Source organism: Petaurus breviceps, unplaced genomic scaffold (genome assembly GCF_028583685.1).
Source record: "Petaurus breviceps papuanus isolate PSGF00001 unplaced genomic scaffold, PetGlider_PUasm1.0 171, whole genome shotgun sequence".
In the NCBI taxonomy this organism is placed as follows: domain Eukaryota; kingdom Metazoa; phylum Chordata; class Mammalia; order Diprotodontia; family Petauridae; genus Petaurus; species Petaurus breviceps.
Genome location: NW_027185754.1, coordinates 22,958,224 through 22,978,747, shown reverse-complemented (window position 1 = coordinate 22,978,747; position 20,524 = coordinate 22,958,224). Strand labels below are relative to the sequence as shown.

The following is a 20,524-nucleotide window of genomic DNA, read 5'->3' as shown; positions in this document are numbered from 1 at the left end:
TGGAACTGGAATTCAGGAGGGAAATTAAGGAAGGCTACATAAATTTGGTAGTCATTTGTGTGTAGATGATAATTGAACCTATAGTAACTGATGATATCCTTAAGGAGTGTAAAGTGTGAATATATGGTTGAGGATGGCCTTGAAGGACACCCATGATAAAGGAGAAAACAATAGATAGTAAACAAATAAGAGAGACTGGAAAGGGTCAACCAGGTAGGTAGGAGAACCAAGGAAGAATAATGTCATTGAAATCAATTGATGAGAGAGGTCACAAGTGGCTTCTATTTCCTCAGTAAATTAGAAGGTGAGTGATCCTGCTTGGGAGTAAGAAGAGAAAAATCCATGGGCTTGAGGAGAGAGATTTGGAATATCTGCTGAAGAGAGTGTTGTAGAAAGTCAAGAAAGAAAAAGGATAGCTGTACAGTAGTGAACATCCAACTGAGATTTGATCATATGAATTTGTAGTTAATAGAATGGTTGTATGTCCTCTTTTAGTGATGCTTAGTAGAACAGAAGTAGGAATTAAATGAAGTGAATGATAGGGGTTACCCAGGGAAGAAGATTGGCAGTTATCAAAAGAGAGAGATGTTCAAGACTGGAGGACAGTGTTTAGTTAAACTGGTCAACAATAGAGTCAAGACTGTAGAATGGGAAATGAGGCCAGAGCAGAAGTAATAGATTAGGGGAACAGAAGATGAGAAGGGATTGGATGTTGCAGAGATGATGAAGAATAGGTTTAGGAGGAGAGAGTTTTAAGGAGAGATGGAAGTAGAGATTAAAAAGGGGAATTTCAGATTTTAAAATCATGAATGATGTTTCCACATCCAGGTTTTCCTTCTATTCATCCATTTTTTCACAAAGCTCAATGAGTTCACATTCTGGTAGGGGAGATGTCTACATCAATCTGTATATTCAAGATCCATAGAGGATAGATTCAAGATTCCCCTTAGAGGGGAAGCAGCAGGTAAGAGTTTGCTGATCATAGGATGGAGAAAGAAAGATTGAAGTTTATGGTCTTAATTTAAAGGTGGAGGCATCAGCTTCTATAGCTTCAGAGAGTGAGGAACTAAGAGTGTAGGTAGCAGGAAGTTCTGGACCCATTCTGTGATCAGTAGATACCTCTAGGTCAAATGGAATTCACACTTGGTCAAGGCCATAGCTTCATCCCAAGATAAATCAATGATGTGATGTGGTAGCCAAAAAAGTTAATGCAGTCTTAGGTTACAACCTGGTAGAGTGAAAAGAGGGCCAAATGTAATGTCACAGGACCCAAGGTTGAATCTGAACACTGATACTCGTTACTTATGTGACCATGAACAAGTCCTTTAAACTTTCTGAGGGTTATTTTCCCCATCTGTAAAATAAGAGGATTGGAATTATTAAATGACACCTATGGTTCCTTCCAGCTCTGGATCTATGGTCCTATGAAGCATAGTGTCCAAAATATTATATGAAAGTCTTGGCACTCCATTTTATATTTATTTATTTATTGCTTTTTGGAGGGCAATTGGGGTTAAGCGAATTGCCCAAGGTCACACAGCTAGTTTTTGTGTTAAGTGTCTGGGGCCACATTTGAACTCAGGTCCTCCTGACTCCAGGGCCAGTGCTATTCACTGGGCCACCTAGCTGCCCCTTGGCACTCCATTTTAGAAAGGGCATTGATTAATTAAAACATTTCCAGGAGAAGTCAACCAGAATGATGAGAACACCAATGACCAGGACTTAAGTGGATTGGTTGAAGGAATTTGGAATGTTTAACTCAAGAGAAGCCCCAGGAGGAGCCATGATAACTGTCTTCAGGTATTTGAAGAGCCATTTAATAGATAGGGATTAGATTGGTTTTGCTTGACCTCAAAGAGTATGACTAAGATCAGTGGGTAGAAGTTGAAAGGAGGAGAGGCAGATTTAGGTTTCATGTAAAGGAAGGAACTTCCAAACCGTTACTGCTGTACAAGATAAGAGCATGCTACCTCAAAAGATAGTGAGTTTTTTCCGTCCCTGGAAGTTTTCAGAGTCTGACTTATCACTTCCTGAAGATGCTCCATAAGGGCTTTCCTTGATGCTCCTTCCCATTTTGATATGCTAGGATTCTGATTTGATATGCTAGGAAGTGCAGTCTTCTTTCTACTGCATTAAGCTTGGTGATGAACTTAGATTTCCTTTTCTCCTGTCTTCTGTTCATGCAGCCGAATAGGTTCTTCTTTTCTTTCTGAAAAAACGCTTATATGGACTATGGCCAAAGAAAACCTTTATTTTCTTTTAATGTTATAGATTATACAGGAACGATCACTGCCAGGACTGTGTTCCTTCTGGTCTTTTGCACTAGACATGGAAACAATCTTGCTCTCTAAGGTTCCTTCTAACATTTCTATTCTATGTCATAAATATTCTATCTTTTATGATCCCTTTTAATTCTTTTATTCTGTGTTCTAAGATCCCTTCCTACTCTGACATTTGATGACTGATTCTAATGGTTATTAACTTTTTATCTACTATAATGAGATTTTATGGGTGTCAACTTTCAGGAATATTAGGGAAAGCAACAATTTTAATGACAGATTCAAGTGGAAACCTCTTCAATCTAGGCAAACTTGGAAGTAGGTAGGAAAAACTGAAACACCCTTCTTAAGTCATCAGTTCCTTTGTAAAGCCCTGATGAAGTCCCATTCTTCTTCCATAATATGAGAAATTGTTTTTTTAACCAGTGTTATCTGTTATGTTTGAAATGAGCATGCCTTTATTGTTTTTTATATCTTCATCTATAAAATGTGAATAATTCTACCATACTACCTGACTCTCTTATTGTAGTTTAAAGTCCTTGAAGTTCAAAGTGACAGGAAATGGTTGCTTGGGAAAGTTTTGACAAAGCCAGGATAATAATATTAATTATAAAAATAGCTAATATTTATATAGGTCTTACTATGTGTCAGGCATGTGCTTTGCAATTATTATCTCATTTGATCCTCAGAACAACCCTGGGAGGTAGGTGCTATTATTATTCCCATTTTACAGTTGAGGAAACCGAGGCAGGGAGAGATAGAGTGAATTACCCAGGGTCACACAGCTAGTAAGTGTCTGAGGCCTGATTTGAATTCAGGTCTTCTTGAATCCAGGCCTAGAGCACTGTCCACTGTGTCATTTTAACTGCCATTCATCCATCTCTCTCTCTCTCTCTCTCTCTCTCTCTCTCTCTCTCTCTCTCTCTCTCTTTCCCTCCCTCCCTCTCCCTCTCCTTTTCCGTCTTCCTCTCCCCTTCCCCTTTCTCTTTCTTTTCCTCTCCACTTTACACAGGGAAGGAATTCAGTATCTAAGAGCCTAGGGCAGCTTCTGGACAGGATGTCAAGACCTGTTTCCTAAGGTTTAGTGGAAACAAGCAAATATGCACAAATAGCCCAATAGACTGAAGCGATGAAAGAACTGAAACTTAAGTTGTCCTCTGCTTCGATAACAAATTTCTTCCTGATGCTTAAGACTGACCAAAGTGAGCTGAGATCACACGACCTCATAGCTCCCCCAGGGTAGTAAGACTGTAACTAAAAATTCACCTGCATTTCTGGGAGAGAACAACAACGATAATGATAATAATCCCCATTTCTGTAACGTCTCGAAATTTACAAAATACTTTACTTGAGCCTGTGAAGGAGGTAAGGCAGGTAGTAGATAAGGGTTAAGGAAGTTGCACCTTGCCTGTGGTTACACAGCTGGTAAATATCACAAGAGGAATTTGAACCTTGGTTTTCTGATTCCAAGTCCACTAAACCAGACTCGTTGGAATGAAATAGGAGAGCTCCTTTGGCTAAATGGAAAATGGACTTGTGGGAATGGAAAGGACCTTCAGATGTCACTTATTGTATCTGCTCTGATAAGTGTTAAGATTATGAGGATGGAGAATTCATAGGATTGTTGAATTTAGAACTAACAGCTCTCTCTGGCCCTATCATCTCTTTTATAGAAGAGAAAATTAAGTCCCAGAAAGGAGAAGGGTGTCACACAGATATTAAGCAGGAGAGCCTGCATTCAAACTTATGTCCTCAACTACAAATCCAGTTTTTCAGTGTCATAGAGTTTCATTTACTAAGATATCTCATCTAACTCAATACAGGGTTTCTTCATATGCCCCAAATAAATAAATGAAAGAGGGAAACAACTATGCAAACTTTATTTTTGCAGACAAAAGGGATGCCCATCAGTTAGGAACTGGATGAACAAATTATGACATGAGAAAGTAATAGAATATTATTGTGTTATAAGAAACAATGAAAGGGATGGATTCAAAGAACCTTGGGAAAACTTTATAAATCAGTGCAGAGTGAAGTGATTGGAACCCAGAGTACAATTTGAACAAGGACTATAATGTTGTAAAGGAGAACCAATTTTGAAAAGCTTAAGAATTCTGATCAACACAACTCTAGAGAACCAATGATGAAGCATGCTTCCCACTCTTGACAGAAATGTAATGGAAAGAATGAGACATACATTTTCAGAAACATCCAATAAGTGGGTTTGCTTTATGTAAGTGTTGGCATTGCTGCCACTGGCTCTGGAAGGACTTAGGGGCTGCAGAAGAATTGTTGAATTCTACAAAATTAGATAGTTTTACTTATTACTCAACTGTTATGGCTCCTGTTAACAAACTATCTCTATCCTGTTGATACCCATCATTTCTGTAAAGAAAGCTGAGAGGAGACTTACACATGGTATCCCCAAGTTAGGGGATGTGAGGCTATTTATCGATATGAGAAGTTTTGCTAGCCAAGGAATTTGTCATTTAATTAATTTATTAAGCATCTGCTTTGTACAGAGCTTAGTGCTATTGCAAAATTTCAATAAGGCATAGACCCAGTTTATGGAATTTATAGTCTAGTAAGGAAGATAAGAGACAAATACAGATAACTGTTACACAATAATATTTGTGTATTAGAAATGCAGGGTGCTTTTTGAAATTAAAGGAGGAGAAAGGTTTATCAGCTGAGGAGATCAGGAGGCTTTCTGGAGGAAGGGCCATATTCATTAGACTTTAAATGATGTGTAAGAATTCTAGTGGTGAGATTCAAGAGAGGACAGGTCATATCATGTACAGAGAACAGCATGTGTGTGTAGCAGGAATGAATGGCAGATACCCCAGTTTGATAGGAGGCAGGAAACCTGGAAAGGTAAGAAAGTGGCAGCCACATCGAGGAAGGGTTTGGATAAAGAATTTGAACTTAAGAATTTCTCTGTTGAATTTTCTCTCTTCAGAGATTCAGCACAGTGTGCCTGCCTCCTATTCCATGGAGGAATAAACTTTCCATCTTCACCACCATCCTGCTTCCCCTCCTCTCAAGTCTTCTTTTCAATAATAACAATAATAATGGCTAATATTTATGTAGCATGCACTATCTGCAGGCTATCTGCTAAGCACTTTACAACTTTTCTCTCATTTAATTCTCACAACCACTTTGGGAGGTAAGAGCTATTATTACCTCCATTTTACAGGAAACTGAGGTAAACAGTGGTTGTGACATGTTTAAGGTCTTGACTTCTTGACTCCAAGCCCAGTGCTTTATCCCCTGAACCACATAGCTGTCCCTAATTCCTTTAAATTCTCCTAGCACTTTCCTTGCGTCTGTCCTTTAGATTTATCTTACCCTATATACGCTGTATTCTTTCTATCTATCTATCTATCTATCTATCTATCTATCTATCTATCTATCTATCTATCTATCTATCTATCTATCCATCTAATACATCTGTCTCTTCCCCGCACCCCAGCACACTGTGAGCAACTCGATAACTGCTGCAGTCGTGAGCATAACGATTTAAGTATTTTTTGTTGTCCCGGGAGCAGTCTAGTCAAGTTCAGAAGACTATTGTAGCTAGTTTGGATACAGTGTGATACATTTCTTTTCTGCTACAACAGGTTCCTTTATGAGGCTCATCGTTTAACTCAGACAGAGGGGGTGATTTGGAGGTAGTATCCACACCAAAGAAAATCACAGATCCTTGACACATAAGTAAAAAGTCTCTCTAGTACTTAGCAAACACTTTGCACTTAGGCGTGTTGAATCTGACAAAATATAAACACAGAATCTTAAGACTAGAAGTCTCCCTGAAATGTGGGACCAGGAGGCTCCTTCGCCCTGTGGTGTCTCCGGGGACTGTGACTGCGGCAGGAAAGGATGCTGCCCTGGAGTCACATGGAGCGCCCAAGAAGAGCCCCCCCCCCCCCCCCCCTCTTTTCTACTGCAGCTGCCCAGGGCCCGGCGGGGGTGCTGGGGGACTTGTTCCTACTCTTTCTAAGAGCTGCAAAGGCCAGGCCCCTTCACAAGAGGAAAGCGAGGCCGGGGCTCGGCAAAGACCACGGCTCAGATTGTGCAGAGCCTCAGCAGAAGAGGCAAAACTTGAACCAGAGTGTGAAGGCTCTGGTCGAGTATCGGGGCCCTCGGGCCAGGGAAGCGGAGCTGGAAGGAGCCTTGGGGGCCACGAGTCCGACATTCCGGAAAGTTTCAGCAACTTGCCCGAGGTCATGGGCAGTAACCAGCGGAGCTGAGCCCGGAGTCCCGGTCCTCGGACTCCAGAATCGTTGTGTCGAGATTTGGGTTCGAATGCGGTCCCTGCCTCGTAGTGAAGCTCGGGACAGTTTCCTCCTCTTTATCAGGACCGGACGGCGGCCCCAGGGGCGCGTCTCAGCGTTAAGAAGCCCGGGCTGGCGCGCGCTCCCGGGCCCCTGGGAACTCCTCCTCGCTCCGCCCCGCCCCTCCCTCCGGCCGGAAGCGGTGGCGCCCGAGGGGGCGGGGCTCAGGGGAAGCGCTTCCGGGTGGACGAGGGTCTGAGGCGGCGGTGGCGGTGGCGGTGGCGGCGGCGGCGGCGGCGGCGGCGGCGGCGGGAGCGGCTGGGACGGGCCCGGGGCCTGGCGGAGGTGGACGCCGAGGAAGCGATGTGAGAGGCCAGCGCCCAGGTGAGCCCCACGAGCTCGGACAGACAGAGGCGGTCTCGGACCGTGCCATTGGCCCGGCCGGGCTCTCCCGAGCTAGCAGGGACCCCCGGGGGCTCCGAACTGGCCGGCAGGGGTTCCGGGTCCGCCCCCGTCGAAGTGTGGCCAGGGCTTGGGTCCCCGGCTCAGCCCGTCCCCGGGGGAGGGAGGGTGGAGGCGCCAGGACCGAGCCGCTTCCCCAATTTGCTCCACTTCCCCGCCTGCCACAGCAGTCTGCGGGGCGGGGAGGGAGGATAGGGAAGAGCGGACGCCCGTGTTCGGCCGGGGCCGGAGCGCGAGGTGGGGAGCGATGGCCGAGAGCGGAACAGAGATGGAGAGGACCGAGACATTGAGCGAGAGGATCAGGGAAGGCTTCTTGGAGGAGGTGGCATCTGAGCTGAGTCTGGGAGAAAGGGGACGATGCCGGGAGGTAGAGGAGAGGGAAATGTTCAGTTTGTGCAAAGGCACGGAAGCAGGAGATGAGCCGCATTCGGGCAGTAGAGAAGAGTCCAGTTGGGCTGGAGCCTAAATGGGAGAAGGGGAGTGGTATGAGGGAAGAAGCCTGGAAAGGCAAGTTGGAGCCAGATTGTGCAGAGCCTCAAATGCCAAACTAAGGAGTTGCTGTTTTTATCCCAGAGGCTACTTTGTGATCTTGAGTCAGGGACCTTCAGGGGCAAGCGTCTGCTTTAGGGTGATAGTATGACACCTGTGTGAAGGACGGATTTGATACTTAAGGTGGGGAGACCGAGTGGAGAGGAAGGTGGACTCGGGAGACACTGGAGGTAGAATCTAAAAATACTGGCAACTGATTGACGGTTCATAGTCCTTCCAACTTGACTTCTTGGTCTAGTGATCTGGGCTAGCTTTGATGGCTGGTTTGTCCAAGGCGCCTACGGACAGTTATCCAAGAGGGCAGCTGTTTACTTGAAAGGGGAAATCCAGCACTCTTCTCCTTCCTCTGAGAAACATTTAGCCTTCCGGTGGGAAATTAATCCATAGAATCATCGACCTTTAAAGATGGAAGCTACCTTTGAGATCTTGTTCCATCCCATTATATTACAGATTAGGCAACTGAGGCCCAGACAGGAGAAATGACTTGCTAATGTGTCAGAGCTGGAACTCAAATCCAGTTTTTCTGATTGTCATTCCAGTGTTTTTTCTGCTGTACCATGTTTCTTCCCCCACCGCCAAACTTGTTGGGAATCCTGTTTGAAAGTAGCAAGGGTTGGTTATTCTTACCATACCCTGGTCAAGAGCTCTCAAATGAGACAGTTTTTGTGGTTATAATTTTAGGTTCTGTCAGACTCTTCTGAAAACCAGTGCTGTAATATATTAGTAACTCCTCTTTCCCCTTCTACCCCATCTCCCCAGACTTAAGCACAGATCAGGATCATTTATTGGTTACTAGATTTCTCACCTCAGTCACTTGCAGAGATGTTGTTTACTCCTGGCCCAGGTCACAGATGGAGCATATTTCCCAGAGATGAAGATCATCCTGGTCATCTAACCCCTTGTTTTCACAGAGGTAGAATTCTTTGTTTTGAAAGGTTGGAAAACCCATGTTAATTGCATATTAATTCCTTGCAGACTCAGCTTGTGCTGAAGGTCAGTATGGTCAGTATATTACATCTTTTAGCTGAATTGTCCAGGAGGTCATTACATCTTGATACTTTTTACTAAATAGAAATGATCATATTCTTTCTCTGAGTAAAATCTGTCCAAGATTGGGTGTGCCTTGTCATGACTTTATATAAAAACTTTTCCCCTGATATCAGTGTATGATTTTATTGTGAAGCCTACCCTTTGGGCATGTAAAGTGACTAAAGAAATTGCAGTGGGTGTTGCAGGTGCAGTTTAAGAGAGGCTGACATAGTGCAGCTAAGGAGAATTGTGTAATTTTACTGAAGACAGTTGTACTGTGGACCCTTTGCAGTAATCACAAAAAATTCCCTGAGATCAGAGAATTCCGGATTGCTAGAGTTTGGTATTTTTACTCCCTTTCTGTACTTTGTTCCAGGACAGCTCTGAAACAAACTGTAAAAGCTATTAGAAATTTTGTTCTACCCTTTGGTCTCACCTTTTAATTCATCCCTGCCTTTCATCATTTATATCAGTCTGTCTTGTCTGGTCTTTTTTGGAAGCAGAAATTAATCCTTCTTCTTCCCTTCTTTCCATAAGCCTTAGTCCAGATTCAGTCACTTCACATCTGAATTTTTCTAACAACTTCTTAGAAATTTTTATATATGCAATCTACCTTAATCTGGCCTACTTTGTGTATACAGCCTACTCCTTAATCTGACTTCATACAAGACCAGATTTTCTATAATTAATTAACTGGTATTTGTCAAAGTCCTACTTTGGCCATCAACAACAAATCTTTGTTTCCCTTCAAAACCTGGTACAGTTCTCTGTACACAGTAATAAAAATAATACCTAGCATTTACCTAGCACTTTAATGTTTGCAAAGAACTTGACAAAATATCTCATTGGATCCGCATAACCCTGGGAATGAGGTAATGTTTATTATCCCCATTTTACAGGTGAAGAAACTGAGTCAGAGGTTCAGTGACTTGCCCACAGTCACAGAGCTAGTGTTCTATTTACTGTGGTACCTAGGATCTTTTCTTTAAAAATTTTTTTAAACTATGAACTTGACAAACATCAATACACATGGCACATTTCCATATGTAAAAAAAAAAAAACCCAGAAAAATGTCATTAGGCTCTTAATTCATGCTTGTTGAATGAGTGAATAAATGAATGAAAGTGCTTCCCTACCTTGTGTACCTCAGATTTCTCATCTGTCAAGTGGGTATAATAATTGCACCTACCTCACAGAGCTGTGATGATCAAATAAAATAATAATGTGCTTGAAACATTTAGCTATTACTAGTAGTTGCATTGTGGTATACAAAGTAGTATAATATAGTTCCTACCTTCAAGAAGTTTACAGTCTAGTTGAAAGATAAGGTATTCATGCAAAAAGATAATATAAACCAAGAGCCTTATTAAAGTTTTATTTCCCAGTGCACCTTATTACACTGTCAAATTTATTAAAGGAATTGAATGAGGTAATAAAATGAATAATATTGTAGTATAATGGAAAGAGTAATGGACTTGGAATCAGAATTACCTGAATTCAAGTCTTGGCTCTGACACTTTGTAGCTAGTTAACTCATTTCCTTAACTGGGGCCTCAGTTTACTCTTCTGTAAAATGGAAATCATAGGCCTTTGTACTACCTACTTAATCATAGTTTAGTGATGAAAACTCTTTGTAAACCTTAAGGCATTATAGAAATGTGAATTATTTTCACTATATGTGAAAATACCATATAAATGCCTCTTGAGATTTTGCTTATTTTTGCTTCATCCCTTCTGGAATTCCCTTTTTTTTTCTTCTTCAGAGTTCTTTTAAACCCATGTATCCTTACTTAATTGCCTTATTCAGTCCACATAAACTATCTCCCTTTTCTGATTGAAAGGTACCAGTACCATTCATTTTAAGTCTGTTAAATATTTTGCGTGGTATTATTTTCTAATTGTTTCCTGTCTTCTTGTCTCAACTAGATTGGAAATCTTTTGAGAGTATATTTCTTCCGTTACCTTATATAGTGATGGACACCATAGTTGGAGCTTTAAAAATACCTATTGATTTTATTGGCAAACATTTTTAAGAGTTTAACTCCTTTCTTTTCTTGCCTTTAAAAGAAAAACTGCGACTAGATCTCTCTTGCCTGGTGTTGCCAGTGTTAATTCTTCCTCATCTAAGATCACGAGGCTATTTCTTCCAGCTTTCACACTTTATGGCACAGTGAATGTTAAAATTAAGTGCTTGAGTTGGCTAAGTAAATCATTGTTATTCGTAGTGTAGACTGGGCTTTTGAGGGATGGTCTGTCACTTCAACAAATGCCCACTAAATCCTGCGTGTGCAAGGGAGGATACAGAGACAAAAACAAAATAACTTCTGCCTTCAAGGAACTCTGTTGCAGGAGGATATAATAGTGATACATAGAGGTAAATACAAAGGATATACAAAATAACACCAAATAATTTTGAGAGGGAGAGTGCTGACAAGTGTTGTAGATCGGGGAAGGGAGTGCCTGAGCTGTGGTCTGAGGTGGAGGTGAAAAGACTTCATTCCAGACATTTGGCTAAAGGCACAGAAATAGCACATGGAATGTCATGGATAAGAACCACGAGAAGTCCATTTTGACTGAAGAAGAACAATAAGAAGAGAAGAGGAGGTAGGAGACGGATTGTGGAGGGTTTTAAATGCTTAGCTAAGGAGCATCTATTTTATTCTAGGAGCCATTGAAGATGGCCACAGGGGGGTGTTTGTTTATTCATTTTCAGCTCTGAATAAAGAAAAAATTCCAAAAAATCAGAGCTATGTAAAAATGGAATGAGATCTCTGGGAATGTCCTCATCACAGAGATTAGATGATTACAAATCAGAACTGTGTGAAGGAGTGAAGAGAGGAGCTCTGCACAGGTAACAGTTGGACTAAAAGACTTCCCAGGTCCCTTTCAACTTTTGAAATTCTCTGATTCAATAAAATGACAGTGTGTAGGTACATTAAATACTAGAAATTATTTTTTTTAAACCAGGTGACTTATCGGGAAACTATTTGACTGTTTTTTTTCCTTTTTCCTACAATTCTAGCTAATCCTTGATGAGTAGTTTTGGTGAGTCATAAACATGTGCCTGCCACAAGGTATAGATTAGATTGACTCTTGGAATACCTGGGCCTCTGCTTGCCTATTAAGGTGTCATTTTTAACAAGTGTATCTATGACAGAAATATTCGGTTTCACAAACCTAGTGTGTTGTTTTATTTAATTTTTTTTTTATCACTTTTCATCTTTGCCAAAGATGATATCAGCCTGAGAATTTTGGATTGTTCAGAAACTCCTAATTGTGTTCCTTTCATGTTTTGTGGTAGGATTTTGTAGTTCTTAGGATTTAGATCTGAAAAGGACCCTTAGAGGTCCATCTAGTTTAGTCTCTTCATTTTACCAAGGAGGAAACTGAAACCTAGATAGGTAAAGTGAGTTGTCCAAGGTCACACAAATACTAGCTAGGATTTAAACCCAACGTCTTCTTTACACTACCATGATTCTAGAAGCCACCTTAGAGATTATCTAGGCCAGTGCCTTTAGAAACTGATTTTAGCTTAATAAAAGTCATCTTTAGTAGAAATCCACATTAATTTCTAGGGGGTACTGTCACCTAATTGGTTCATATTCTTATCCTAGTAGGTGAACAGCTCGTGAGAGAACATTTCTGGTCTTTTTGTCATCAGAGGAATGAGTGCCTAGCTATATTTGTTAAATCTAATGCCTCCTAAAATGCCAGCTGTCATAGGGAAGGGGGAAAAAAACCTCTTAACACTTTTATTTTGAGCACCGAGTTGGTGATCATTTAAGAAAGGACTTTTTTTTTAAACCTGAAACAGGTATCACTATTTAGTGAAATAGGTTTACAAATTGTAAAATCATTTTTCCTGTCTCACTTTGATAATCATTCCTCTTTTCTTTATTATAAACAACAGGGAGTGGGGGGGGGCAGGGAGGATGTAGGGAGAGGAAGTGGTAGCAAACCATTTGAACTATATATAACATTTTAAAACCTCTTAAATTGGAATTTGTCAAAACAAGTCTTCTCTTTGTCCATGGGATGCAATGAAACATCCTTAATATGAAAGCCACCAAATCTAGAACAACTGATTGATTAAAAATCCTGCATGTGAAACATCCCAGAACACCAAATTACTGTAATATTTCTTAGCTCCCCAAGTGTGTTACAGTTACGTAGTCAATCAGGAGTTTTAAAATATGACTTTTAAGGTCCACATTAATTTGAAAAATATTCCCTCTCTAAATTTCCAGTATTTCTGAACAGACCTGAAAAATGTTAACACCTTAGTAGAAAATATAACAGTTTGGATAAAAATGTTCTTTCAGGCGCACATGAATTAATGCAGTAAGAACTCTAGATTTGTTTTCTTTTAAATTAGGATAAGCTCTTCATGAATATCCATTACAGCATGCCATTTTATTTATTTTTTGCTGCATTTTGGGTTGGGCCGAATCAGATTGTTGTATGCAGCCCTAGTGGCAAACTGCTCCTTCTTTTTAACTCTATAAAGTGTTTAGTTGCAATTTGTGGCCACTCCATTTTGTTTGAGCTAGACTTGTGCAGAAATATGTAGAAAAGTTATTTTTATACATTTGTTGGCTATGTGTATGATGCTTGACCTCTTGGAGTTTTCTGTCTGGGGGCTTTTCTTTTTAAAATAAGCATTATGTCTTGTAATGAAGCTTTGGTATCCTCAAGTTTTATGTACAGAAATCATAATATCTAACATTTTTATTGTGCTTCAGTGTTTATAAAGTGCTGTAAAACCCATTATCTCATTTGATCTTCACAATGACCCTTTGATCAAGTTGATAACAAATATTAAGAACAATCCTTTGAGCAGAATATTTTTTATTACTAGGTATATATCAGTAAATGAATGGAGGTCATCAGGTATATAATATGGATCAGAAAATGAACATGAAAAACACAGAGGTTACATATAATGAATTACCTCTTTGTACCTTAAAAATGAGCTGCCAAGTATATAATGCAACTTTGCATCCTTATAAGTTTAATTGGAAATTTTTTAATGAGGTGCAGTATTTTCATGGCACAAATTAGAGCTTTTAAATGCAGGCGAAAAGGGTTAAGCCATCCTCTATAATATGCTTCTTATTGGTGAGAAGACAGCTATAACTGCATTATCAGATCCATATAGGTAGCAGTGGAAATTGGGTGTATTTAGAAAAGCCAGATGAAGTGTCCTTGAGATACTTTTTCTGAGGTAGTTGTTGTTTTTAAATAGCATTTGTTTGATTTAGGCTTGGGCTGCAAATTTCATTTCACATACTTTCCAACTTTCTCAGAAAATGCCTAAGAATTTCTGCTTATAAGTACATGTCTTAGGAAGGAAGGATGCAGAGTGATGAATTTCAAGGGCTTGGTGCAAGTGTAGGGAGGAGCTGCTAAGTTATATGGACCACATCTAATCCAGGAATAGCAATGATGCATGGTATGACACAAAACCGTGAATTTGAAGTCAGCAGACCTAGGTTCAAAGGTCAGCTCTACAACATGTTATCTCTTGTAACCACTTTTATCCCTGTACTTCAATTTTCACTATACCTTACATATATGTGCATGTGTGTGTGTGTGTGTACTTAATAAATTTTTATTGAATTGAATTTCTAAAAGGAGATGTGCTCTGAGTTTCCTAACCAATCGTAAACCTTTGATAGCTGTAATTTTCTAAATTTAAAGTAGCACAAATGAAGGAGAAATAGGCAGAAGGGAGAATTTTGACAAAGACTTAATTTTGACTAACCTCACTAAGATTCTTCTGTGACATGGTAATGAGTCTTGAAAGATAAGCCAATAAAGCTTAAGCTCTGGTAGATTTTTCTATCTAGAAAATCTTTGAATATGAGCCAAGTGGCAAAATGCATCTTTCATTGGTGGACCAGCCTAACTAAATGCAGAGAAATTCATAACCAGACAATCAACTATTAGTAGATAAATTTTTTTCTATATCAGCAACTTGTGTAACTCAACCAAGTCATGAATTGTCCAGTGCATGGAAGGCTCACATTGGAAAAATTGTAAATCCTTGAAGCTTGGAGGTATTCTTGACTAAAGAGAGATTTGGACTCTTTGGCTCTGTGGGGGTAAGGGTTGGGCAAGGATTTGGAAATGAGCCAGACTTATCTTTATATTAAGAATTCACAAATGCCTTCTTTGGGGCATGGATGGAACTGAATTTATGGTTGGTAAGGTAGATTGAAAAGGCAGCTTTATTACTTATTGTTACTTCCTTTCACACACTCAGTGGTAGCTAAACTGGCCTTTTCCCCCCTCATATATGACAATACCAGTCCCATCTTGCTTTCACACATATTTGTCCCTCCTTACCCCCATACCTGAAATGCATTCCATTCCTACCTCTACTTCTTAGAATTTTCCTTCAAAGTTCAGCCCAAGTGTCACTTTCTACAGAAAACCTTACCTAATTAATCCCCCATACCACTAGCATTGCCATATATACATGTGTATGCATATTCACACAGATGTATATACAAATATATATGTAATTGTTGTTCCCTTGATTGACTGTAAGTTCTTTGAGGGCAAGAACTTTCTTTGGGAGTGAGGCATTTGTATCCCCAGTATCTGGCACATTGTGACTATAATATTTATTAAGTGTTTAGTTAGCAAAATGATTGATTGATTATAAAGAATAGCAGGCTTGGCATACCTCCACTTATGGTTCCCAGTTTCTGCATACAGGATTCCTCTGCATAATTTATAAATAATCCATATAGATCCCTTGCTCAGTATAGCTGATCCAATTGAAGCTTTCAGCATTCTGCCCGTACCTTAATTGTAAGCTAGAGAGGCAGGGTAGCATAGTGACAAAACGCTCTCTGGTCTAAGTCAGAAAACTGGGATTTGAGTTCTAGCTCTAACACTTAATAATAACTTTCTGACCTGGGGCAAGTTTTAAACTCAGAACCCCAGTTTTCTTCTGTAAAATGGGGGTAATACCTGCCTTCTAGGAGTATTGGAAGGAAAATGCTTTGTAATCCTTAAAATGCCACAGAAATGAGTTCTTATACATTATCATAATATTGAAGATCATATTGCTTTCCTTAACTCAAAAGGAGAACTTCACTCCCCTAAATAAAGGTCATAGGTACAATGTAATTATTACAAGTACATTGACAGGAATTAATAAAAAAAACAAAATGTTTTTAACAGTCAGAAAAATTGAATTGAAATTTTTAAAAAGCCTACAACTCAAAGCTTATATAGGAAATTTCCAGTTCATTAGAATGCTTTAGGGAATGCAGCTAATCTGATACCTAGTTAAACAAATGTTAACACTTAGAACATCTTTTTTTATTGTTTAAACCTACATTAGAATTCCTTCTGAAATATCTGTATATTTTCTTGATTTATTATAGAATATATTGAACATAATTTAATACATCTTTTGTCATTTGTGAATCTTTTTCTCTTCAGTCATTTGAAGGGCTGTAATGTAGAAAGGAATGAGACTTGCTTTGTTTGGACCTAGAAGAAAAAATGAGGACCAAGTGGAATAAACTTTCATAGAAACAGATTGCAGCAATTAAACACAGTTGTTCAAAAGTGGAATGAGTTGCCTTGGGACATAATGAATTCTCTGTCACTGAAGGTCTTCAGGTAGAGACTAGGTGATCAGTTTTTAGGAATGGTCTTGAGGGAATTCATGTTCAAGTAGTGATACCTCTATGGTTCCTTCCATTTCTGAAATTCTCTCCTTGACAATAATCAGACATCTAAAGTTATTAAGTGCTTATTTTGTGCAGAGCACTGGACAAAATCCTGGTAATACAAAGATTAAAAAAAAAAACAACAAACCAAAAAATTGGTCTTTGCCCTCAAGGAACTTTTTGTATTTTTGAACTCTACAAAATGAAATCAGGGACACTAGGTTGGGGAGGAGGTTCTGAAAAGGTTGTAAGTAGAAGGTGAGTTAAGTCGTAAAGGAAACCAGAGATTTCTAGTCTTTCTCTTGGAGGGGAGGAAGGAATGCATTTCTAGCATGGGGGAAAACCAGTGCATGGGAGGAGGGGTGTGGGCAGACTTCCACTTTAGGAAAGGACTCCAGTGGTTGTGGATATTAGGGTGGAATGGGAAGAGTCAGAGAGACCAAAAAGGCTCCAGGCCAGAGCTGGTGAGGGCCTGAACTAGGGTGTTGGTGGAAAGGAGGGGATGTTTGTAAGAGATGTTACAGAGATAAAAAAGATAAGATTTAACACCTGATTGTTTATATGAGATAAGTGAGGTGAAAAGTCTAGGTATACACCTAGGTTTCAAATCAGGTAGACTAAGAGGCTGATGGTACCCTTGACAAAGTGGAGTGTCTTGTTTGAGGAACAGCAAGACCATTGTCACTGGATCACAGAGTATGTGGAGGAGAGTAAGTTATAAGCGGACTGGAGAGGTTGGAGAGGACCAAGTTGTGAAGGGCTTAGAATGCCAAAAAGAAGAATTTGTTTTTGATTTTGGAGGTGATAAGGAGCTATTGGATTTTATTGAATAAAGAAATTACATGGGCAGGTCTGCACCGTATGGAGAATGATTTGACAGTTTCAAGGAGGGAGAACCTGAGGCAGGGCGATCAACCAGCAGGTTGTTGCAACTGTCTTGGTGTCACCTGATGAGGCCTGCACCAGGGTGGTGGCAGTGTCAAAGGAGAGAAGGTGGAGTATTGGAGAGATATAAAGATAACATTACCAGAGCTTGACAACAAATTGGTTATGGGAAGTGAGAGAAAATAAGGAGTTAAGGATGGCAACTTGAACTCTTGGGAGGATTATGGTGCCCCCAACAGTTTAGAAGAGGGGAAGATTTGGGGGAAAAGATAAGTTGTTGAGTATAAAATGTCTACTGGATATCTAGTTTGTAATAAGCAATTGGAAATGCATGTCTGGGGGTGCCTGGATAGGTAGATCAGAGAATAAATCATCAGCATAGAGATTATAATTGAATTCATGGGAGCTGATAAGATAGCAAATATCTACCTTTAATAATATAGTGAAATATTATTCTATAAAGGAAGGACAAAGAGAAGGCCCAAGACAGAGCTCTGGGTGACATCCACCTTTAAGTAGATGTGACCTGGGTAAACATTCAGAAGACAATGAGCAATGGTCAGACAGGAGGAGAATTAGGATAGAGTAGTGTCAAGGAGATCCAGAGAGCAGAAGGTATGAAGGAGAAGAGGGTGATCAATAATGTCAGAGGCTGCAGAGAGGTCAAGAAGGATAAGAATTGAGAAAAGACTCTTAGATTTGGAAGTTAAGAGGTCATTGATAACTTTAGAGAGATTGTTTTGGTTGAATGATGATATTAGAAGGCAGACTATAAAGATCCAAGATGAGAGAGGAATGAAAGAAAATGGAGTCACATATTATAGATGGCCTTCTCAAGGAGTTTAGCCATAAAAGGGAGGATAGATATGGAACTATAGCTAATGAGGATAGATGGAGCAAGTGAGTATTTTTTGAGGATAGGGAAAACATGGTCATTTTTGTAAATAGTAAGGAAGCAGCCAGTAAACAGGGAGAAATTGAAGAGTGAGAGAGTTGGGAAGATAGAGAGGGTAATCTGTTGGAGAACAAATGGAATAGAAAAACTTGTGCGTGTAGAAGGGTTTACCTTGGCTAAGAGAAGGGCTACCTCTTCATGTGAGACAAGAATGCCAGTGGTAGAAAACATTTGGGTTATATGAGATGAAGAGGGAATTCTCTGTGAATGGCATCAATTTTTTTTGCAGTGAAATATGAGGCAAGATCCTCAACTGAGAAGGTGGAGGGAGGGGGAGCCATGGTGGTTTGAGGAAGGATGAAAGAGTTGGGAAACACAACTGAGATTAGTGGGATAGTGAGTTAATTAGGGAAGTATAAAAAGATTGCCTTGCCATAGTGAATGCCCAACTGAAACTATCTAACACAGATTTGTATCGGACCCATTCAGCATAGTTTCCTGATTTTCTTCAGCTTCTTTCAGCGGCATGAGTTTGAAGCAAAGGCAGCAGATGGGAGTTGGTCATCCAAGGCAGAGGCTTTGCAGGGCAAGATCAGTGATACAATAAATGGGGCAAGGGAATTGAAAGAAGCGAACAGTATAGAGTTGTTGCCTCTATCTTCTTCTGTCTTTCTAATCTTCAATCTCTTTCCCTACCTCCAACCCCTTGACCCCTCAATTCTTTCCAAAGCCATCACATCATCCTTGCACTACTACTCTCCTTCCTTCCTCACCTTGACCCCATGGTGAACTAGTTCAATAGCTAGGTAAGGCCAAAGGGGGTAGGCAAGGGTGCAAGTAAAGGGCCTGATATGAATGAATCAAAGAGTATAGGGGATAAGAGTAATATCCAAGAAGACTGGAAAAGAAGGAAGGGACCTGGTTATGAAGAGCCTTAAATGTCAAACAGTAGAGTTTAGGTTTGATCCTTGAGGGAGTGAGTGGCAAGTCACTGGAGTTGGTTGAGCTAGATGGTGACATGATCAGACTTACACTATAGGAAAAGTACTTTGACAGCTGTGTGAGGGTGTTTGGAGTAGGGAGAGGCTTGAGGCAAGGAGACTAAATTGGGGAAGGAGGAAACATTACAACAGTCCAGAAAGAAGTGATAAGGTTCTGGACTAGGATTGTGACTGTGTTTATGGAAAAAGGGGAAGATTATATGAAAGATGTTGTGAAGGTAAAAATCTCAAGATTTTTTTTTTTTTAAAGCAATTGGGGTTAAGTAACTTGCTCAAGGTTACACGGCCAATTATTTCTGGGTGTGGTGCTGAGTGTCTGAGCCCAGGATTCATTCTCCAGGTCATCCCAACACTGGAGCCGGTGCTCTTACTCGCTGTGCTACCTAGCTGCCCCAAAATCTCAAGATTTTTACAGTCGATTTGATATGTGAGGTTAGTGAGAATTAGTAGATGATACTGACATTGAAATTTTGTATCTGAGTAAATGGTGTACTTAACAGTAATAGGCAATTGGAAGAGGCAGGGCTTAGGGGAAAGTTTTGGACATGCTGAGTTTGAGGTGCCTGTGGGACACTATGGTGCCTATGGGCAGCTAGGTGGCACAGTGGATAGAGTGCCAGGCCTGGAGTCAAGAACACTCCCTTTCCTGAGTTCAAATCTGGACTCAGACATTAGCTTGTATGATCCTGGGCAAGTCACTTAACCCTATCTGCCTCAGTTTCTTCATCTGTAAAATGAGCTGGAGAAAGTAATGACAAACCAACCACTCCAGTATCTTTGCCAAGAAAACTCCCAAATGGGGTGTCCAAGAATTGGACTCAGCTGAAAATGACTGTACAACAACAATGAATATCCAGTTTGAGATCCCTCCCTATAACATCAAGTTGTTGGGTATAAACGTTTGTGACATATTGTGCCTCTTGGGCCTATTAGTTTGATAGTGTGCTTAGAATTTAAAATATTAAATGTAAGTTAACTACATTGGGACTTTAGAACCTTCTTATTAAAGAGTGTTACTTGTTAGCAGCTTTAAGGGGGAAAAAAACTTTGTATCTAATTTTCACTCTGAAAGGAAAGTGGTAATATAAGCAATAGAGAAGAGAATTTTGACTTTCCTTTCTCATTTTTACTGAAAAATGGAATACCTCCACTAGGTGTAAATGGTAGTGTTTGGTTTGTGTTTGTGTTTTTTTTTTTTTTTTGCTAAGGGTGTCATTCTCCTGAGAAGATAGGAAAAGCTGAGTTTTCATTTCATTACCTGGTTCCAGTGTCTCCTCTATCCCATCTACATTTCACAGGACTCCAGATTTATCTTCATAACACCCAGTTTTGAGCATGTTGCTCCTTTACTCACAAACTTTCAATGACTCTCCATTGCCTTCGGAAATCTGGGTAAACTACTGATCATGGTGTTTCACCCAGTGCAGTGTGATGGAAAAAGTACAGGTCTTGGAGTCAG

At 40.1% G+C, this 20,524-nt stretch overlaps 1 protein-coding gene across 6 annotated transcripts in view; it reads left to right on the top strand.

Annotated features, from left to right (window-relative positions):
• The window catches only part of ZBTB34 (zinc finger and BTB domain containing 34), an 85,735-nt gene that overhangs the window by 46,937 nt on the left and 18,274 nt on the right, over positions 1-20,524 (top strand). For 4 of the 6 annotated variants that reach the window (XM_069082710.1, XM_069082714.1, XM_069082709.1 and 1 more), the window contains exon 1: positions 6,796-6,937. The exons of the other annotated variants lie outside the window; for them this stretch is intronic. The gene's annotated coding sequence lies outside the window, so the exon portion shown is untranslated. Of the gene's footprint in view, positions 1-6,795; positions 6,938-20,524 lie in introns of those variants that run through there. 6 annotated transcript variants of the gene reach the window in all.